This window comes from Serinus canaria, chromosome 1 (assembly GCF_022539315.1).
Source record: "Serinus canaria isolate serCan28SL12 chromosome 1, serCan2020, whole genome shotgun sequence".
Taxonomy (NCBI): domain Eukaryota; kingdom Metazoa; phylum Chordata; class Aves; order Passeriformes; family Fringillidae; genus Serinus; species Serinus canaria.
Window position 1 is genome coordinate 44,157,117 of NC_066313.1, and position 17,714 is coordinate 44,174,830.

The window sequence follows — 17,714 nt, forward strand, 5'->3', positions numbered from 1 at the left end:
ATAGTAAAAAATTTCTTCCTAATACCTAATCTACACCTGCATTCTTTTAGTTTGAAGCCATTCCCCTTTGTTCCATCCCTACAAGCTCTCTCTGTAAATAGTCTCTCTTCAACTTTCTTGAGGGCTCCCTCTAGGTACCAGAAGGATCCAATCCTAAACCCATTCTATGTTTGTATCAAATTCAAGCCTCACCAGTTTTTCCCTATTTAGAAAAATATTGCCCATAAATCGGTCAACATCTCGGATCCCATCTCCTCATATATCTCCCAAACTTCTCTGACTATTCTACAAGCGAACAGTTACATTTTTATCCCATCTCTCATGCTGGTTGTCATGAATGGACAATAACAAAATTTCAGATACTTCAGATGTCCTCACATAGTGACAAAGTAGTTGATTCCATCTATTTTAATTCTTTTTACTCTCTCTGGGTGGGATTCTCATTTCTGTGTCCAAAGAGTAGCTGTCTGGATTCAAACTAAACATCCTTTTTATAGCCAGCCAAAAAAAAGAGGTACTTTCAGGGTAGCCTTTATCTGACCTATTTTAAAGGCCTTTTTAAGGAAGAAGTGTTCCATGCCACAGAACTGTCTGTTTCTTGCTCAGGTAAATTGTACCTTGTGCATCTAATCAAGTTCTTACTGCCACCAGTGACCTTGTTTTTCTAATGCTTCTAAAATTTATCTCCAAAGTAACAAGACTAGAAGTCCTGGAACAGATTGTTCAAATTTGTTCAAAGTAAATCTATGCAAAAGATCTTCAAAACTAGACCTGGGACTATCAGGTTGAGCTTTCCATCCTGCGAAGTTTTGAAAATTTTATCTCTAACGAAATAGAACAAAAAGTTGAAATGTTGACATTTTACCTGACTCAACCGTATTAAAAGAAAAGCTCAGCTACAAAAAAGTTGTTCTTAATGTAACTGAAAAATTCTTTCTCGCTTTCCCTCTACTTAAAAAAACCTTCAAATCTTCAGGAAAGTATTATATAAAATTTGGAAATGTATTGAAATTTTTATTTTAAAAGTTGAAGGGGCTTTCAACCATGCCAGTGCGACATCAGAAGGCTTCAAAGCCCACTCCGCTCTCCTACTGAGTTTTGCTTTTGACAGATAATTATTTTCTGACCTCAGAGTCTCGCCTGAAAATTCCTGATGGATTGCAGGTAAAGCAAATTTAAATTGAAAAAAAAGTCTTAACATAGATCAAGGCAGGTAAGGTCCACATTTCATATTAGTCCTAACATGTCTGTATTTATTTCATACTCATTTTTACTTAATGCAGTAAAACTGAGCAACTCAGCTTGTTTAGCAGTTATCACAGATGTTTCCAGATTGAGGTGTTATGAGCTTGGTTCAAAGCCAAAACTCACTTCAAAGGCATGCTGGAGTAAAGCCATCTGTCTTTCTAAGGCCAGCACCTGTTCCAGACAGCTTTCTAAACTTCACAAGATTGCCTGAATAAATGTGGCCCTCAGAGGCCCCTGATGGCACAGGAACACTGGGCAGGACAAACATTGCCTTTGTGGTGTCCTGGTGGCTGGATGCCCACAGACACCACACATCTTGGAAGTGTCGTGGAGCGTCTAGGAAAAACCTACCTAGCAGGTAACCTCATCTTGTTGCTGCAGCATTCAGCAGTGTTGGGACCTAATCTGATTTTATTCTGCACTGTCTAAAATGAGTTTAGAAATATAAAAGTAATTACTTCCCATTTCAGTTTGGCAAAAGTTGAATTTTTGATAATTTCAACAGGACCCACCTTGCCATCTGTATCTTTCTCAGCTTTCATTCTGAGAAATGGCTGGCTCTGACCACAGATCCTGCTAAATCTAATTCATACTAGGCTACAAAAGATCTAAGAGGAGGTACTAGCAGGCCAACCTCTTCAGTTATTCTAGAAACTACAGCTCCTAAATTACTATGGAAAGACTTCACTACCAGAAAATTAGGTCATCTGCTTCCTACCATATCACCATTGATTTTCACTACTTTTATATGCAAGAGTATATCTTCAGTGGTTCAAAAACACCAAGGTGGCCAATTTGTGTAAATGACTTTGTTCAATCTGTGCTATAACTTTTCATTGTTGAACTAATTTCCTGGTCTCATCAACTACAGGGTGGCTTCGAGCTTCTAGAAATGCCTTTCTTGCAGTGCCACCATTTCAAACTAAAAATTCCTTCCTGAATCAAAGTATTTTTAGGCTGAAGTTTCTCATGTTTTCATTTGGCTCAAATAACGGGTTTGGAAATATTAGTCAATTCCATTTGACTGCTTGAGATGGAGAATTTAAAAAAAAAATTCTTTCATGTTTTAAGAACTTTCAGATGCTATACTTATATATGGATAATTGAAAGCTAGCATCTGCACAAGCACATATACAATTCTCTGTGACTGTGGACTTAAGCTTGTTACATTTGATTACAGTTTGTTACTGAGTAGAAGAATAAGAGTATAAATTCCAAAATTGTAAAGACTTTGGTGTACATATGCAACTACATATGTACATATGTACATATGAAAAATAAGTATTCTGTGTTCTTTATGCTGCAGTCGAAGCAGCTATTGATTGCCTTCTGGTATTGTCATTCAAGAGTAAACAACTCTATCACTTCTAGATTCAGAAGAGGTTCACCTGAGAACTCCTTGCTGACATTTAGATCAAAGCAAAGCCATAATTGCTGGTGAAAGCTGGGACCTACCTGCAGGATGCTGTGTCACGATAAACTGGAGGAGTTCCTGCCCTAGCCCAGGGATTTGGCAGCCCAGCACAGGGCTGAAAGCTGTGGGTGTGCTCGGGGTAACTGCTCTGTGCACCCCAAACTGCTCCAGGTGTGACAGTCTTCTGGTCAGGGTCACTACAGTGGGGCAGGACAAAGCCTTGTTTTGTCACTTACCTGCAGTTTCCACAGATGCTTCTCTATTTCAAAGGGCAGAGAAATGACAGAAGAAATTCACTCTCCTTTAAGATAATCTGTAACACAGTTGGGATGAATCACACTAAGGAGATATCTCCTGCAAACAGGAAGGAGACAACCAGCTTATATTAACACCCCATGTCTAGACAGGGAGAGATAGGCATGATGAATGTCATGTCACATGTCAAACACTTGAACTAAAATTAGAGTAAAGCTGTGGAAAAACCTGTAGAAATTTTGATTTAATGATGGCATGGCAGTGCTGCAATAATGCTGTTTGCTCTTCCCAAAACCTTACAGGTTTTGAGTGATTGTCAAACACTACCAGTTACATACTAACTGTGACTTCTTACGTCCTTACAGCTGTTTAAACAGGTCTCTGTGTGTTAAAACAGAGAAAAGATAGGCTAAAAAGAAAGAACCAGCATGAGCTCCAGTATGAAAGTAGAGAAAAAAAAGAGGACAAAGTGCCCAGCACAATTTGGAGGTACTTTGTCCCTAACACAGGTGACACCATAGGTAGGAAATTTACCTCTTCTATAATGCAAAAGAAACAGTTCACACATCCAGGCATAATGGCTAGATAGTTATAGCTCTTTATCCATTTAGGATTAATTTAGATATTTTCTTATTTTCTTTTTCTTTTTTTTTTTTTTTCTTGAAGAGGCAGGGATTGGAACAAAGTGAGAAATCAGTGTTTAATGTTTCAGTCAAGCCATATTCATGCATACTCTGTATGTATGTACCCACAAAAATCCTCAATCCCTTTGCCAATAAGAGCTAATTGTATTAAACATCCAAAGGCTTTCCAGGCTTTTTGATAAACTGAATGTATCTCTTCTTTTAACAGAATGGCTTCTAATTAGCAACATCAAAGGGAAGAAAATACTGGAAGCACTAAAATAGCCTTACTTAAATTGTTTCAGCCTTTTTCAAGGGATATGAATGAGACTTTTCAGTGGACATTTATTGCTTTAGGGGGAAGAAAAAGAAACACTTGTCAAATGTATATTTTAAAAGCAATATGTTTAAGAAAAAGATATAATTTGTCTTATTAATAGGAATGTTTGTCAGTTATTAGTAACAATAAAGTAAACTCCATGTTAAAAAGAAAGTCCTATATTAGGTGTTTCATTTAATTACTGCAATACTCTGGAAAAATCATGTCTCTAGAAGGACTTCAGTTGTGAATCATTTTATTATGAAAAGACAGGAAATAAAAATATATCGATAATGAAGCATTTAACATTTTCATAGTTTGATCAATTGTTCCTACTAGAGAAATAGGAATGTTTAATTTATTCACACTATACATTTATTCCCTACTAGCTTCTGAATTTGTAAATGAAGAGGTAAAGATCCTGCTACTTTAGCATTCTTGGATCACATTGGAAGTGAAATCTCATATTTAAGAAGCTCCATCTTCTCCAGGATTGAGATTCACTTGAAAAAAAACTAGAGGACATTGCTTCCAAATAAATCATAGGAAGAAGAGAAAGAAGAGAAGATCTCCTAAAGGATGTTGTAAAACAGGCTTTGACACTCAGCTGATAAACAGAGCTGAAGACAAGTGAAAACTAGGACAAAAGATAAAATGTGCAAGGGGTTCACAGGAATACTGATGTGAAACAGTATATTGAGAAGTCACTAAAACTGGAAGGAAACAGCATATGATGACAAAAACCATTAGAAAACCCCTTAGGCATACAAAACACTTTCTGAAAAAGGAAATTAAATTTGCAAGTTATTGATGTTAAAGCCTAAAACTACTCAGGAGCTATCTCTGATTTTATATACAAAACCAACTGCTAAGGGTTATTTACAATCTTTAACAGAGTATATGCTGCTTTTGTAACTTTTTTTGAAGAAAATTCTATATATCATTACCCTAAGAAATGAGAAGAAAATTCTAGATATAACATAGTTGCTAAAGCAATGTGAAACTTGGAAAGGAGTAACACAAAAGAAGCTTTCCTGAGTAAGACTAAGTATTCCTCTAGCCCAGTTTCTTGTCCCTGGCAATGACTAATGGTGAATGCCTAGGAAAGAGCAAAAAAGAGGACAAGTAAATAGTGATATCTCCTGTATATATTCTTCTCACATCCAAAAATAATGGATTAAAGGTTTCCTGAGCCAAAGCTTTGATGTATTTTATTGCTGTTTTTATTTAATAGTCCTGTGTAACTTTTTCTTCTGTGCATTTGTCTCACTTTCTTTTTTTACTCAGTGTAAGCCTCTGCAAGTTGTGTTCCACTCTTTCTTGCACTAAAGGAATTTCACAGCTCTACCACTGCTGTGTGAACACTTCTCTCTTGCAATAATCACCTTCTGGTTACACTTCACTTTTCTTCAAAAATGCAGCAAATATTTTTTTCTCTGTTTTTTTTTTTTTTTTATCTTTGCCACTCATTATTTAAAAGAACCTAACTGTATTTTAACTTGGCCAAACCTTTTACAAGGGCAGAGTCTTAGTTGGTGTTGTTCCCTCTGTAGATGCTTCTCTCTAACTTTGATCATCCTTGTTTCCTCCTCTATGCTTTCACTTACAGTAATTATTAACTTGAATCAAAGATGTCTTCAATATTGCTGAGCAATGAGCTAACCAAAGAAACCTTGAGGGAGGATTCAGAACAAAGCCTGGCAAAACTCCAGAAACCTGTTTGTTTTCCAAGTGCATTTTAAAGTATTCTAAGTAAAATTTAGTCCCTAAATGGGTTTAATGGTATTATTATACCTTAGTGAGAAGCAATTCTTATGACAACCCACTGGTTTGGACCCCTCAGGCTACTGGTAAAAGCCTGACACACTACCTGATAAAGTTCTTCAATCTTTCTGTTCAAGACAAGGTAACATAATTTAGAATAAAAAATTTTAGTATAATCAATCATACAAAGTATACCAAGCCATCTCATCTGGTCCTATTGTGGTTTGATTGCAGAAGAAAGGTTCCTGTAAACCAAATGGTTTGTCTGGAATTTCTCTAACCTGACTTAAATCATATTCTCAGAGTGCAGAAACCATGACTGAATCAAAATCATGAGGCACAGAAAAGGTAAGATCACATTGAATGATTATTAGAAACTTGCAGAATAACAGACCAAACAGAAATAATATTTTGTTTAATAAATGGAGAAGCTATTTTAAAAAGAGAGTTTTCTCAAGGACATTTTTTGCATTTACAGTCTCTTCAAAATTATTCCAGATAGAGCAAAGGATGCCATTGGGCTACTTAAAGGAAGACTGACACTGACTGAATAGAGAAGAGGATTTAAATACTATCTGACATTATCAAATCAACCACTTTAAAGCAATAGTGAATTGAAAGTACTTTAATCCATCTCTTAAATTTACAAGAAGAGAAAGGTTATGTAAAACTTGCAATACGAATTTTATTTTTTAAAAATAGATTCTTCAAATGTATCAACACTTTATTAGGCAAGCGATATCTTTTCAATGTCAGTAATAAATAGAGAGAAGAGGTATTATTCCAAGTGGTTTGCCTCAAGCTATAATCCCAGTACTTAAAAATGAGACAGGACATTGAATAGCATGAGTCTGTGAGCAGTTCCAGGAGGAATATTGGGAGCAAAACAATTAATTCTCGTGTGGTAGAGAGGAGTCGTTTTGCTATCATTAGACATTTTTTGCTATTCCCTATTGTTGTCTGAGTTTTTGCGGTCAGTCTCTGAAGTCAAGCTTCTCTTGGCATGGCCAAAATAAGGAAAAGATAACTCTTTTCTTGCCCTCAACTGATGCAGGACACCCAGGCATTCCCCTTCAGTCTCACCTTTTATGATCAGACAATTTTGCAATTAATGCAGCTGTACCTGTAGAACTGAGTCTGTGCCTGGCCACAACACTTTCTCCTGGGGTGACTTTCTCCTGGGGCAACAGTGTTTGCCAGGGCCACGGGGAAACTCTGGCCTTCCAGTTTACATCTGCTTCTTTTCAGGGTGTCACTGCCACCCAGCTTGGGGCTTGGGGTTTGACTGCTCCAAGTCTGTACCTGGCTGCTCTTGGTGGCCTGCCCCATACCAAGGTCATCATTTCACTGCCTTCTTGGTTCTTCAGAAGACTCTTTTTGTGTAACACCGAAGCAACAGTTCAGCAGGAAGATAAACAAGTCATAGAAATAATGCAGGCATTTCTCACCTGTTATGAGGCAAATGCAGCCTATTCATATAATTTAATCACTACTCTTCTTGAGGTTGAGGTCAACAATTTGCTGGGGCAGATAAGCACATCATCAACGAAAGGAGATGCACCCATCTGTGTCAGCAAAGAATTTTGCTCTCAGTCTAGGAAGACAAAAGTGGATCCAGCAAATAGCTGATAAGAAATGAAGAAAAAAGCTATCTATTACCAGAACAACCCAGAAATTAGTATAGAGAAGTTACATTATACTGCACCCTCTATTCAGCCTGATCCTTTATTATGCTGGGGCTCTCAATTACTATCCACTTCAATAGGAATCTTGTAGCACATTCACAGCTCACAAAATCAGGATTGTGATAATGTGACTAGTATGCAAATTGGTAATATGTGACTATATTAAATATAAATTAAACTGTAAGGGGTTTAATCTTTGATTTGGAACTGCAATGAGTGGGAGCACCTATTAATAGAGGTATTATTCTTATCAGATACATACATGTATGCAAATACCTTCTTTTTTTCTTGCCTCGAGCCAATATAAGATTAAAAATTTCTATTAACCATTTTGTTTCCCAGAAGAGAGCGGGAGGAACTCAATCTTCTCATCATCAAGTTTCCAAAGTGTTTCAGTAGGATTAAATGCTGGACAATGGGTAATGCTTGTCTTGGAGTGATGTTGCTATTCCCCACATGCCTTGTGAGGCTGTAATCCCCAGCCTTTTCAGTCAATGTTATTGAAACATTTCCAGTCAAGAAGAAAATCTATGAGTAACACTTTGGAATTAGGATAAATTTCAGAAAGATTTTTTATGGTTAATGTAATTCAGAACACAAAGTGTTCATAAAATTAAAGTCTACTACTCATCTCATTTCAAGCTCTGAGATGAGGAAGAACTTTCTTGCTAGTGTTCAGCCCCTGGAATCAGAGCCTAGGGTGGCATTTGGCCCTGTTTGTACTCAAGGCACTACACTGTGCACTCACAGACTTTCACAGCACCTCCCACCACTGAACACACACAACTGCACAGAAACACAGCACAGACCTGGCACTAGCAAAAAATGCACCAAAGTGCTCTTCCTTTAAAGAAAAAAACACATAGCTACTGCACTTGTAAAAAGCACTTGTATCTTCCAAACTGACACAAAAAAAACCGCAGGGATGTTGCCAGAGGAAGCAGTTCCACCCACCTGGGAAGGATTTTTCAATATTAAGAAGAGATGGAGACATAGAAATCAAAAGAGGAAATAAAGAAATATGCAGAGGGACTTTTCTGAAAATCATTTAAAATGGGGGAAAAAAAGCTTTAGGAATTGACTTAGCTTTATCTTAAGGAAATGTGGAGGCTGTAAATACATTGACTGGAAAAGTACTCTGAATAAATCTACTTTTTCTGCTATTCCGGCTTGCTGAGAGTGACAAATTGCTTGATATAACCCTTATTCAGTTAAATACACCTTGAAGAGCCTAATAAAGTCATTTAAGCAGATGAGAAGCTTTGAAACCTTTTCTGCAATTAGAGGGGGAAGATGCCCCTATTATGTTTAGAGATAAGCTGGACAAGTTTAATTTCCCTTTATGATTAGGGAAAATACATGGATATGTTGCTGCATTGAGAGACCTAAAGTCTGCTGCATATCACAAAGGCATATTTATGAGTAACACAATATGATGCTCTCATTTGCTCACAAAGAGAGTGACATATACAAGCCAACAGCAATCCCAAACCTCTGAAGACTCACACACTGCTTCAGCTTCCAGTTTGGTGAAAATAAATAATTTTAATTTGTAAAAAGTGCTACAAAAATTTAAATAAGTGAACAATAAATACATAATATTAGGACTAATTAATATTTTTCTCTGCCAGATAGAACTCAATGAGGCTTTTAAAATAAAACTATACTAAATACTTACTACCATAAATTTCCTTGAAAAAGCTAAAAAATACAGAGGAGTAAAGTCCATAGTGAAAATAAACGAGCCAGATACTATCTTTAATTCCAAGCCTTTTCACAATCCTGTCAGTGTATAAGACTTGCCACCTGTGAAGTCCTTGTTCCCACATGATTCACTCAATCTGCTCTAGAGGATTTCCTCAAACATCCCTTTCTTTGAACACCTCCATCCCCTGAGCCACATGTCCTGTTTTCTCACTCTCACACTCATGAGAAGCAGCAGAGAATTTAATTCAATGTTTCTTTGCCCCATAACTCCTGATGAGAATAGGACTGATGACCCAGTCAGGATTTTCCCTGCTTTCCCCTACTATCAACAATTCAATAAGTTACACTCAGAAGGAAGGTTGGAATTGGCAAAGTTCCCATCCTACAGCCCAGCCCAGCCAAGCCTTGGCTGTCTGGCCTGCTGGGGCTTGCTGATGTGCAGCTCATTGGGCTCTGTCACCCCTGTGCCCCTGTCCCCAGGCAAGTACAGCCCATACCTTGGGTCATTTACTGTGGTTTCAGCTCCCACATCACAATTTAAATTCCTTTATATAACATACATCCTCATAGTGATAGATTTTACAATGGAAATGGCACTTGTAGACATCCTAACAGAATGCTTTATTTTTTGCTATGATTGCTGTGGAGGACAGCAGTGGATATGGGAAATGGAATGAAATACAGCCCTCAAAAAAGCAGTGAACTTCTGAAATCTGTTACCTTCCCTTTGGAAATAAATTTCTTTGGAAAACTTGTCAATGCCACTGCTTTTTAAAACTCATTTTCTACTTCTGTATCCTTGAAACACTTTAAAAATGTTTACTTGATTAAAAACTGACCACTCATGCTTGTCAAATGCTTTTCCTGCATGTAAAGACAAAGGAATGCATTGAGCTAGTAAATTATAATAATCCCATAATCCTAAGAGCATGTTTACAGAGTTTTCATATTGCTAATTGCCAAGGGAGTTGGCATTTAATTACTTTCCACAATCTTCACACAATATTTCTCTTTTGTCCTAGCTTTTTGGAATACACAGTTATTCTTTTTCTCAAATTACCTGAACGACCCTAAATAACAAAAGAATTTTTTGGTCCAGTGCGGTGAAAGGTTTTATTTATCTGTTATATCTGAAATCTAAATACAGTTTTAATTTATTTTGCTTGTTGAGCTTTCATACAAGTTTGCTATTTGACAATCTTGTTATACATTTTGTATTTGTTTTGTTTTCTTTCAAATTTATGCAAGATTAATAAATATATCTCTCATAGTATCAGCAGCTTTCCAGATAATTTTAGTAATTTTCATTCTTAAGCTCCATATTAGCAGAAAGTTCACCTTTTCTTTCCTCCTCCTTGGACCCTTTCCCAAATTTATAGTCAATCAAAACTCACGTAAAAGCTAAGAAAGAATTGCTGGAATATGATTTTAAAGATAAAGTCAAAACTCTCTAAAGGCATAAATAAGCTGCCTGCACCAATACTGCTTCTCTGTTTACACATTTATTTCAAAAATAATGCTATGAAATATCTTTTCACATAAAATATGAGAAATAGGAGAAACTGTTTAAATGGCTGAAAGGGAAAATGAAGCCACAACACTACATGAAAAGGTGTTCCCTGCAGCATTTTGGAACATTTTCTTCTGAAAAGCTGGAATTTAAAATAAGCAAAGTAACTTTGCTGGTGAAGAAGTATAGCATTTTATTTTCCTAATTAATGCTTGTGATATTTAATGAAAACACACAAACAAACAACCAAAACCACCAAACCACCTTTCAGTGTAGGGTCATACCAAGGAAAAAAATCTGATTTGGAACTAATTCCTTACAATCCTCTGCTCTGTGTAAAGATTTTTATGATTTTACAAAGTGTTCAACAGATCTCAGCAAAATATCAGTTGAAGTACAAAAATAATAATTGTGTACAATTGCACAAAGAGTAACTAAAACTGCTAATGCTACAAACAGTAATTACTTAATATTTTCAGATTTTAAAAAAAAGAAACAGATACTTTAAAAATCTTAGTTTTTTTTTTTTTTTTTTGTATAATGTTTATAATTTTGACATCCACCTAAGAAATTCTTTAAAGACTAGAATTTCAGGCTAAAGAATTTTTTATTCAACTCCTAACACAAAATATTTTCTGATCTTATTTTTGTTGTCTGTTCATTTGTTTGTTCCTTTGGAGGGGGTTTCTCGTTTGTTGTTTTTTTGTTGTTTTGTTTGGTCACAGAGCTGCAAATTCTGTGGTCTGCACAGCTCAACTGGCCACATTTTGCCTAAAGCAGTAGGGAAGCTGCAAGGAAAGCCAGCAGTGTCTCTATTCAGAATACTTGTGGTTTGATCTGTAATGGATAGGCATTGGCAGCAGTTAGTAAGATTCAATCATGGCAGCAGTTAGTAAGATTCAATCACCAGGGAATATACACTATTCTCTTCAGAGAGTCTCCAAAAACTGTAGAAGTAAAATGAAAATGAAATTTTACCTTTTTGTTCTATAACTTATCCCTCAATTAATTTCAATAATCCTTAATGCCTTAATGATTTGGGGGTGAATGTTAACAATTAGCTATTTAATCTAATTGTGGGTGTACATCTATAAACAGTTAACCCAAATTTTTGAATAGATCTTCTTTAAAGTATTTTTTCCAAATTACACTGGATGAAAATTGGTAATCAAAATAGTATCCCTTCTTGCTATGATGTAATTTGAAAAAAAAAATTTGTGCAACTGCCTCATCACAGAACACTGCAATGAAAAATTCTCAGGCAAATTAGAATTAAAATTCCTTTTAAACTTTTCTCCCCTTCTTTAGTAACAGCTTTCTCAGTGTGTTGAGCTTCAGCTGGCCAGTTCCTCACTCCCATGCAGTCCCTGTCATCTTTACCTTGGAGCAAAGCAGAGCCATCGTGTACGACGGCAGTACCTGTGGCACTGATGTGACTTGGTCTCCAGACATCAGGGATGAGGGCCACCTTTATGAGCTGATAAGTTTTGAGTGATACATACCATTTTCATAAAGAGGAGGTGAGGGCTCAAGGGCTCCTTCTCCTGTGCATCTCTCCAGGGATGAGATGCTGCTGGGGCAGCCCCTGCGCTCACTGCATCACTCCTCCCTGCAAGGATGCAAGAGAGATGAAGCCATCATCTTCCAGCATTTCCTTAGGAGTCTGATTTATTGATCTGTAATGATTTCCTGCTTCGCAGGAACAGGGAGCTGACAGCAATAACAGCTGTTGTTGTAGCAGATCACCAGAGATTTACAGAGTTCCTTATTTCCAAGGAGTGTTGGTGCAGTGTGGAGGTCACGGGCCTGGCAGAGAGCCGGCGCACAATGTTATACGACTTTCACTGCTGTAAAACTTCAAATCTAAGCAAATAAATGTGTCCAATGCAATATAGTTCTCTTTTATGTCCTGGGCAGGACTGCAGTTTCCATGGTTACCAAGGGGCAGCCTAGTAGAGAAACAATCCACATTTTCTTTCAACAGATATTTTTGGGACTATCCTTTTGAAAAGTTGTACAGAATAAATCGGTTGTAACGCATATCCACATCTCTTGGATTTGCTGTTTATTTAGAAATTTAGGCAAAAATCAATTGCACAATTTTAAAACATATTAGACAGGACAACTTTAAACATTCCTTATTCAAAACCAGCATGTCTTGTAATGTGCATAGACTTTACTCACATACTGTGTCGTTCCTTCTAGAAGTTTTAAAAAGTTACTGCTGGTTATTTCGCATTATTTTTACACTATTTAAATAAATCAAAACTATCTTTCTAGAAATGTTTCTGTCCACCAGAATCTGTCTTCATCTGGAAGACAAATGCAATTACAAGTGCCCCCCACTTCCTTTTTCCTTGGTTTTTGTTAGTGGGCAAATGCCATAAGTGGTGTAACATACTGTCATCGTTTGAGCTTGGCACAATGCCAGTGCCCCTACGAGAATATTTCTTTCCCTGGCATCTACTGTGAGATGTGATCAGAGACAGAGCAAAGCAGGCTCCAACTTAAGATTGAAAGGGAAAAAAACTTTATTAACCTAAACTACAAAGAAAAACACACAGAACACATAGAACACAAGATTAAAACTTTCCAAATTTCTTCCTCCTCCCCCCCCCTAAATTTCTAATTCCATTACTACCCTTTAGATAACTAATTCTCAGTTCTTCGAGAAGAGAGGAGTCCCTCTTGCACCACAGACTTTTCTAGGAAACAGTCGAAACTTCTCGTGTTTCCGTGTCACGTGTGGCACCGCCCGGAGAACATTTGCCATCGTGACCTCTTCCTTCCATGTCCAGTGCTCTCACCACTGCACATGGACCAGAGCTGCTTCTAGGGTTTTTCCCTTTAAGGATACTTTGTCTAATTCAGCACATTCTAAAAACAGCACAGTCCCTCTCCTTTTGGGACACTTGTCCCCCCCAAATTTCACCCCCTGGGGCTGAGGGGTCTCTTGAACAGAGATCATCTTCCTCTTCTTCCTTCTTCTTCTTCGAAGACGGAGGGCACCACCACCACCCTCCTCACCCGTCGTCTCTGTTCACACTCCTCCACATCACTGCACTCTCCTGGCTCTGAGCCATCGCCTCCCCCTAGAACGCAGTCTCTGTGTCACAGGAACACAAGGGGTTCTGCTGTGGCTATACAAGTAAAGTCCAGCCAAAGGCCACTCCATCATCTCCGCCCACCTAGAATTCTTCTCAACATCTCTCAGTCTCATCAACTTCAGGAGGAATCAGCATTTGCAAGGTTTCCATCCTCCCCAGAAGGGTTAAAAGTCCCAAGCTCCCTGCCGGTTTACTTCATCAACTCCCACGCCTGGCTGCCCTGCTGGGCACCCCCCCCTTCTCCTTCACGCCGGGCCACTATCACAGGCACCGGCTCTGTCTCTCTCTCTCCCACTCTCGGGGCGGGGGGGGGAAAAATGGGGAATAGCTGCCCGAAGCCCTTGCAATGTTCTCCTCCACCCTTCAGCCCCGGCCTGGCCTACCTCCCTCCGGCCGCATGGCTCCCCTCCCCCCCTGCCCAGCTCAGAGCCGGACAGGGGAAGGTCTGCTCAGTCCCAAACAGGAACTCAAAAAAGGAAATTCCCCTGGGAGATCACAGCTTTTAACCCCTGTGTTCTCAGAGGCGTATCCATGCCCTCAGTGGACAAACTAGGTGCCAATATTAAATCTGAACACCGATTGGCTTGACCACACCATCACAAAAAACTTCATTTCTTCTCAAACCACGACACATACCTAAGTACTTTGAGTCCTAAGACTTTGGGCTCACTCTCCCATGTCTGTTTAACAATCATATTGAATCAGAATCTCACTATACCAATACCAACAATAATGGTAATAGTGATGATCCAGGATGTTCATTTTACCAACACCAGGTACTGACTTTAAATGTTGGCCTCAAAGATTACCAACAACATTCAAATATATCAAAGTGGCAACATTTTCATGGTTGCATCTGATCTCTCCAGATTGTTTGGAAACCTCAGACTGGGTTTTAGTTACATGTAGGTCCCAGTTTTGACTTCCCAACATGTATTTTCTTTTTCATACGTATTACTTTTCTTTTTCTCTCAGATGCCCATTTGAAAAAACCTTTGCCATCCTTAGAGAGCCCAGCGTGCTTCCCAATGTTCAGAGGGTTGTTGAGGGGTTACCAGGGTGGAAAACCTCAGATTCTACCTCAGCCCCATCCTAGTTCTTGCAAATCAGAGCAGGAGTAGTACCCCCCATCAGATGAGAGCTGGTCTCACTAGATTAAGCAGTTTGTAGCAAGGCATCCCAGACCCCTGGGCCAACCAATTAAATTTCACAGCGCCTTTGGCACCTTCTTAAACTCTCCCTAGTGGGAGAGGTGCTGGGCCCTGCCCTCTGCAACACCATGTGCCACATCAAGCTGTCCAGCTTGGGGACACTATTAGCTGTGTCAGGTGTGGGGAACTGGAAAAGGAATTAATATTTGCAGGAACCTAAGCTTTCCATATGCAGCTGTCTGGAGCCCTTAAAAAAGCCACATGCACAGATTCACATGTGTTACAGTGACCACGTGTGGCTTTACTCTGCTGAGCCAGGACCTAACAGAGCACTGCAGACCCTGCCTCAATAATCGCCTGGCCAGAAAGAGCACAGTGACCTCTTCCAGCAGCTCCTGCTGTCCTGTCTTTCTTCACAGTTGTTTCTGAAATTTTTTTTTTTTTTATCTTTATTCGTTTAAAGAAAGCCTTAAAAATAAAGGCAGAATTGAGGAACTGCTCTGATAGAGCTGTGTAGCATGAGGCCATCACCAGATCACTGCAGGCTTAATGCAGCTGCACAGAAAGTCTTCATCCATTTTCTTGCTGTATTGTGTTACAAATTAACACATCATTTGATGCCCTCTACTTCCTCTGCTTTTCATGTTTCTCTCATATTAACTATCACAGACAATTTTCAAGCAGATCTGTTAGCTCACATTTCTCTAATAAGAATTCTAGATTTTCATTTACTGAATATATTAGTACTTCTGTATTCTCATGTCATTTTTGCTTTCTTCTCTAAAAGTAAGAAAAGCCCTGAGATTGGTATCATCTTCACATTTAATTAATGAGATTTCTTTTCCCTGAATAAAGTTCCCTGGCATATCTGCATTCATGCAGACTGTATTCACATTGAGTAGACATTATTGTTAATGCACTAAGTGACCATATACTATTTTAATAATAGTACTAATAATTATTACACTGTTTGCTGCCTACACAAACATGGGTATACAGACGAATATATTCAGTGTTCCCAATTCTTTAATATTCCCCAAAATATGTCTTCTTCTTTGCTTCTGAGAATTATTAGCTTTGGCTGTTTAATCTTCATTATAGTTGTCACTTTTAGCTCAGCCAAGAACACTTTCACTCAAAAGCTCTGATAGCTACTTTCGACTGTGAATCCAATTAGGTGGAGAATATGAAGTGTGATTTTAAGGAAATCAAACTTCTATAAAGTATTTATTTGGAAGGATTTTATTGCCACTGTTTACTTCATGGAAGTAAAACATTGATTTTAAAATTATAATGAACACCTAATAACGCAGTAAAAAATAAAACCAACCAATTTGCTCACAGATTTAAGTGCCAAAATTTCTATTATGTCATTACGAGCACTCAGGTAGGAGAAACTGCTCTGAATATTTTTCAGCCACTTTGAATATCACCAATTCCTTCTTCCTGCCAGGAAAGCAGCTGAATAAACTGCCAGGTAAACTCTCCAACCAAAGGGTATTTCCAGCATGCCTGGCAATGTAAGACATACTGCTTCCTATTTTCATTAGGATGTTCACTTCTTTTTCATTCTTGTGAAAACACAGAATGTACACAGCACTGAGATCTGCAGAATATCAGTTACTTTCTGATCAGGGAAAAAAGCTACTCTGCTTCCTTTTTTCCTGGAGTTTGTCAACTTTCAAATCAAGACTAATTTCAGGAGATAATGAACTTATTAAAAGTTATTAAAAGGGCTCCAACTGGGTGTCTTTTGTTGTTGTCCAAGGCACCTCCAAAATTATATAAGGGTTCAGAGGTTTTGTGTCGCCTTTTCAGACATGATCCCCACACAACAATTTGAAGTAGAGGACACTTGGCTGTACTTTGTTTATGAGTGGGGTCAGCTGCAGGGGGATCCTAGAGAAACAGGACCCTCTGGAGGGCGGCTGTGCCTGTGGACAGCCTCACCTCCCTCATTTCTCCCATGAACTAGGAGCTGGCTCAGCTCAGGCCTCCACTAGGGAAATGTCCGTAGGGATCCAAGACATCTGCAAGGCTTGAAATTAGTTGCACATGTCACTTTCCAAGCAGTTATTTGAGGACATAAATGTAAGAGTTTAGATGTGGTACAACTCTCAGTCTGTGATCACAGAACAAAAGGTAAATTGAACCTTCAAGTTATACAGGACAGCATCTATTTTTTCCTGACAACAATTAATATTTAATATAACTGGTGAGAATATAATTAAAGGCCAAGCTAAGACCCCTCTGGTATATTATCTTCTAAATTCATTTATGTATTTAGATCTGTGTAAGGATTTCAGGGTAAAATGTTTCTCTGCTGATAGACACAGCACTGAAAAGAGACACTCTTTGGGATCCTCCCTTCAGCAAATGAAACCAATCCTTTTGAAGTTAACTATGCTCACAGCTTTTCATTAGCAATTTATTACAATTAAAGAGCCAAGAGTAGAGAGTCTCCCAAAGATTTCTCAAAATGCCCTGTAAAATCTGAGATGTTACAAACTCCTGCAATTCCACTTGGATTAAATATCTAGAGCAGTGGGAGTATTCCAAGTATTTTAACTCTGAAAAGTTTTGTGAGATTTACCCAATATCCTTCTGAATTAAAAACCAATATTTTATTCTGCTGAGTTTTAGAGGAAACCTGGGGGTGATCTTATCAATGTGTACTGATATCTGTTGGGAGGGAATCAAGATAAGGGAGCTGGAATCTGCTCAGTAGTGCCCATTTCCCTCTGTATTCAAAACCCAACAAGGCACAGTTCTGGCACCTTAATTTAGCTGACTCTGCTTGAGCAGGTGGAGAGAGGCTAGACAATCTCAGGAGGTCCCTTCCAACCTCTATCACTTTGTGATTTTTTGAAAACAATCTTTGGAATAAGCATCTTCTCCTTATTCTTTTCTAAACACTGTGCAGGTTTTGAA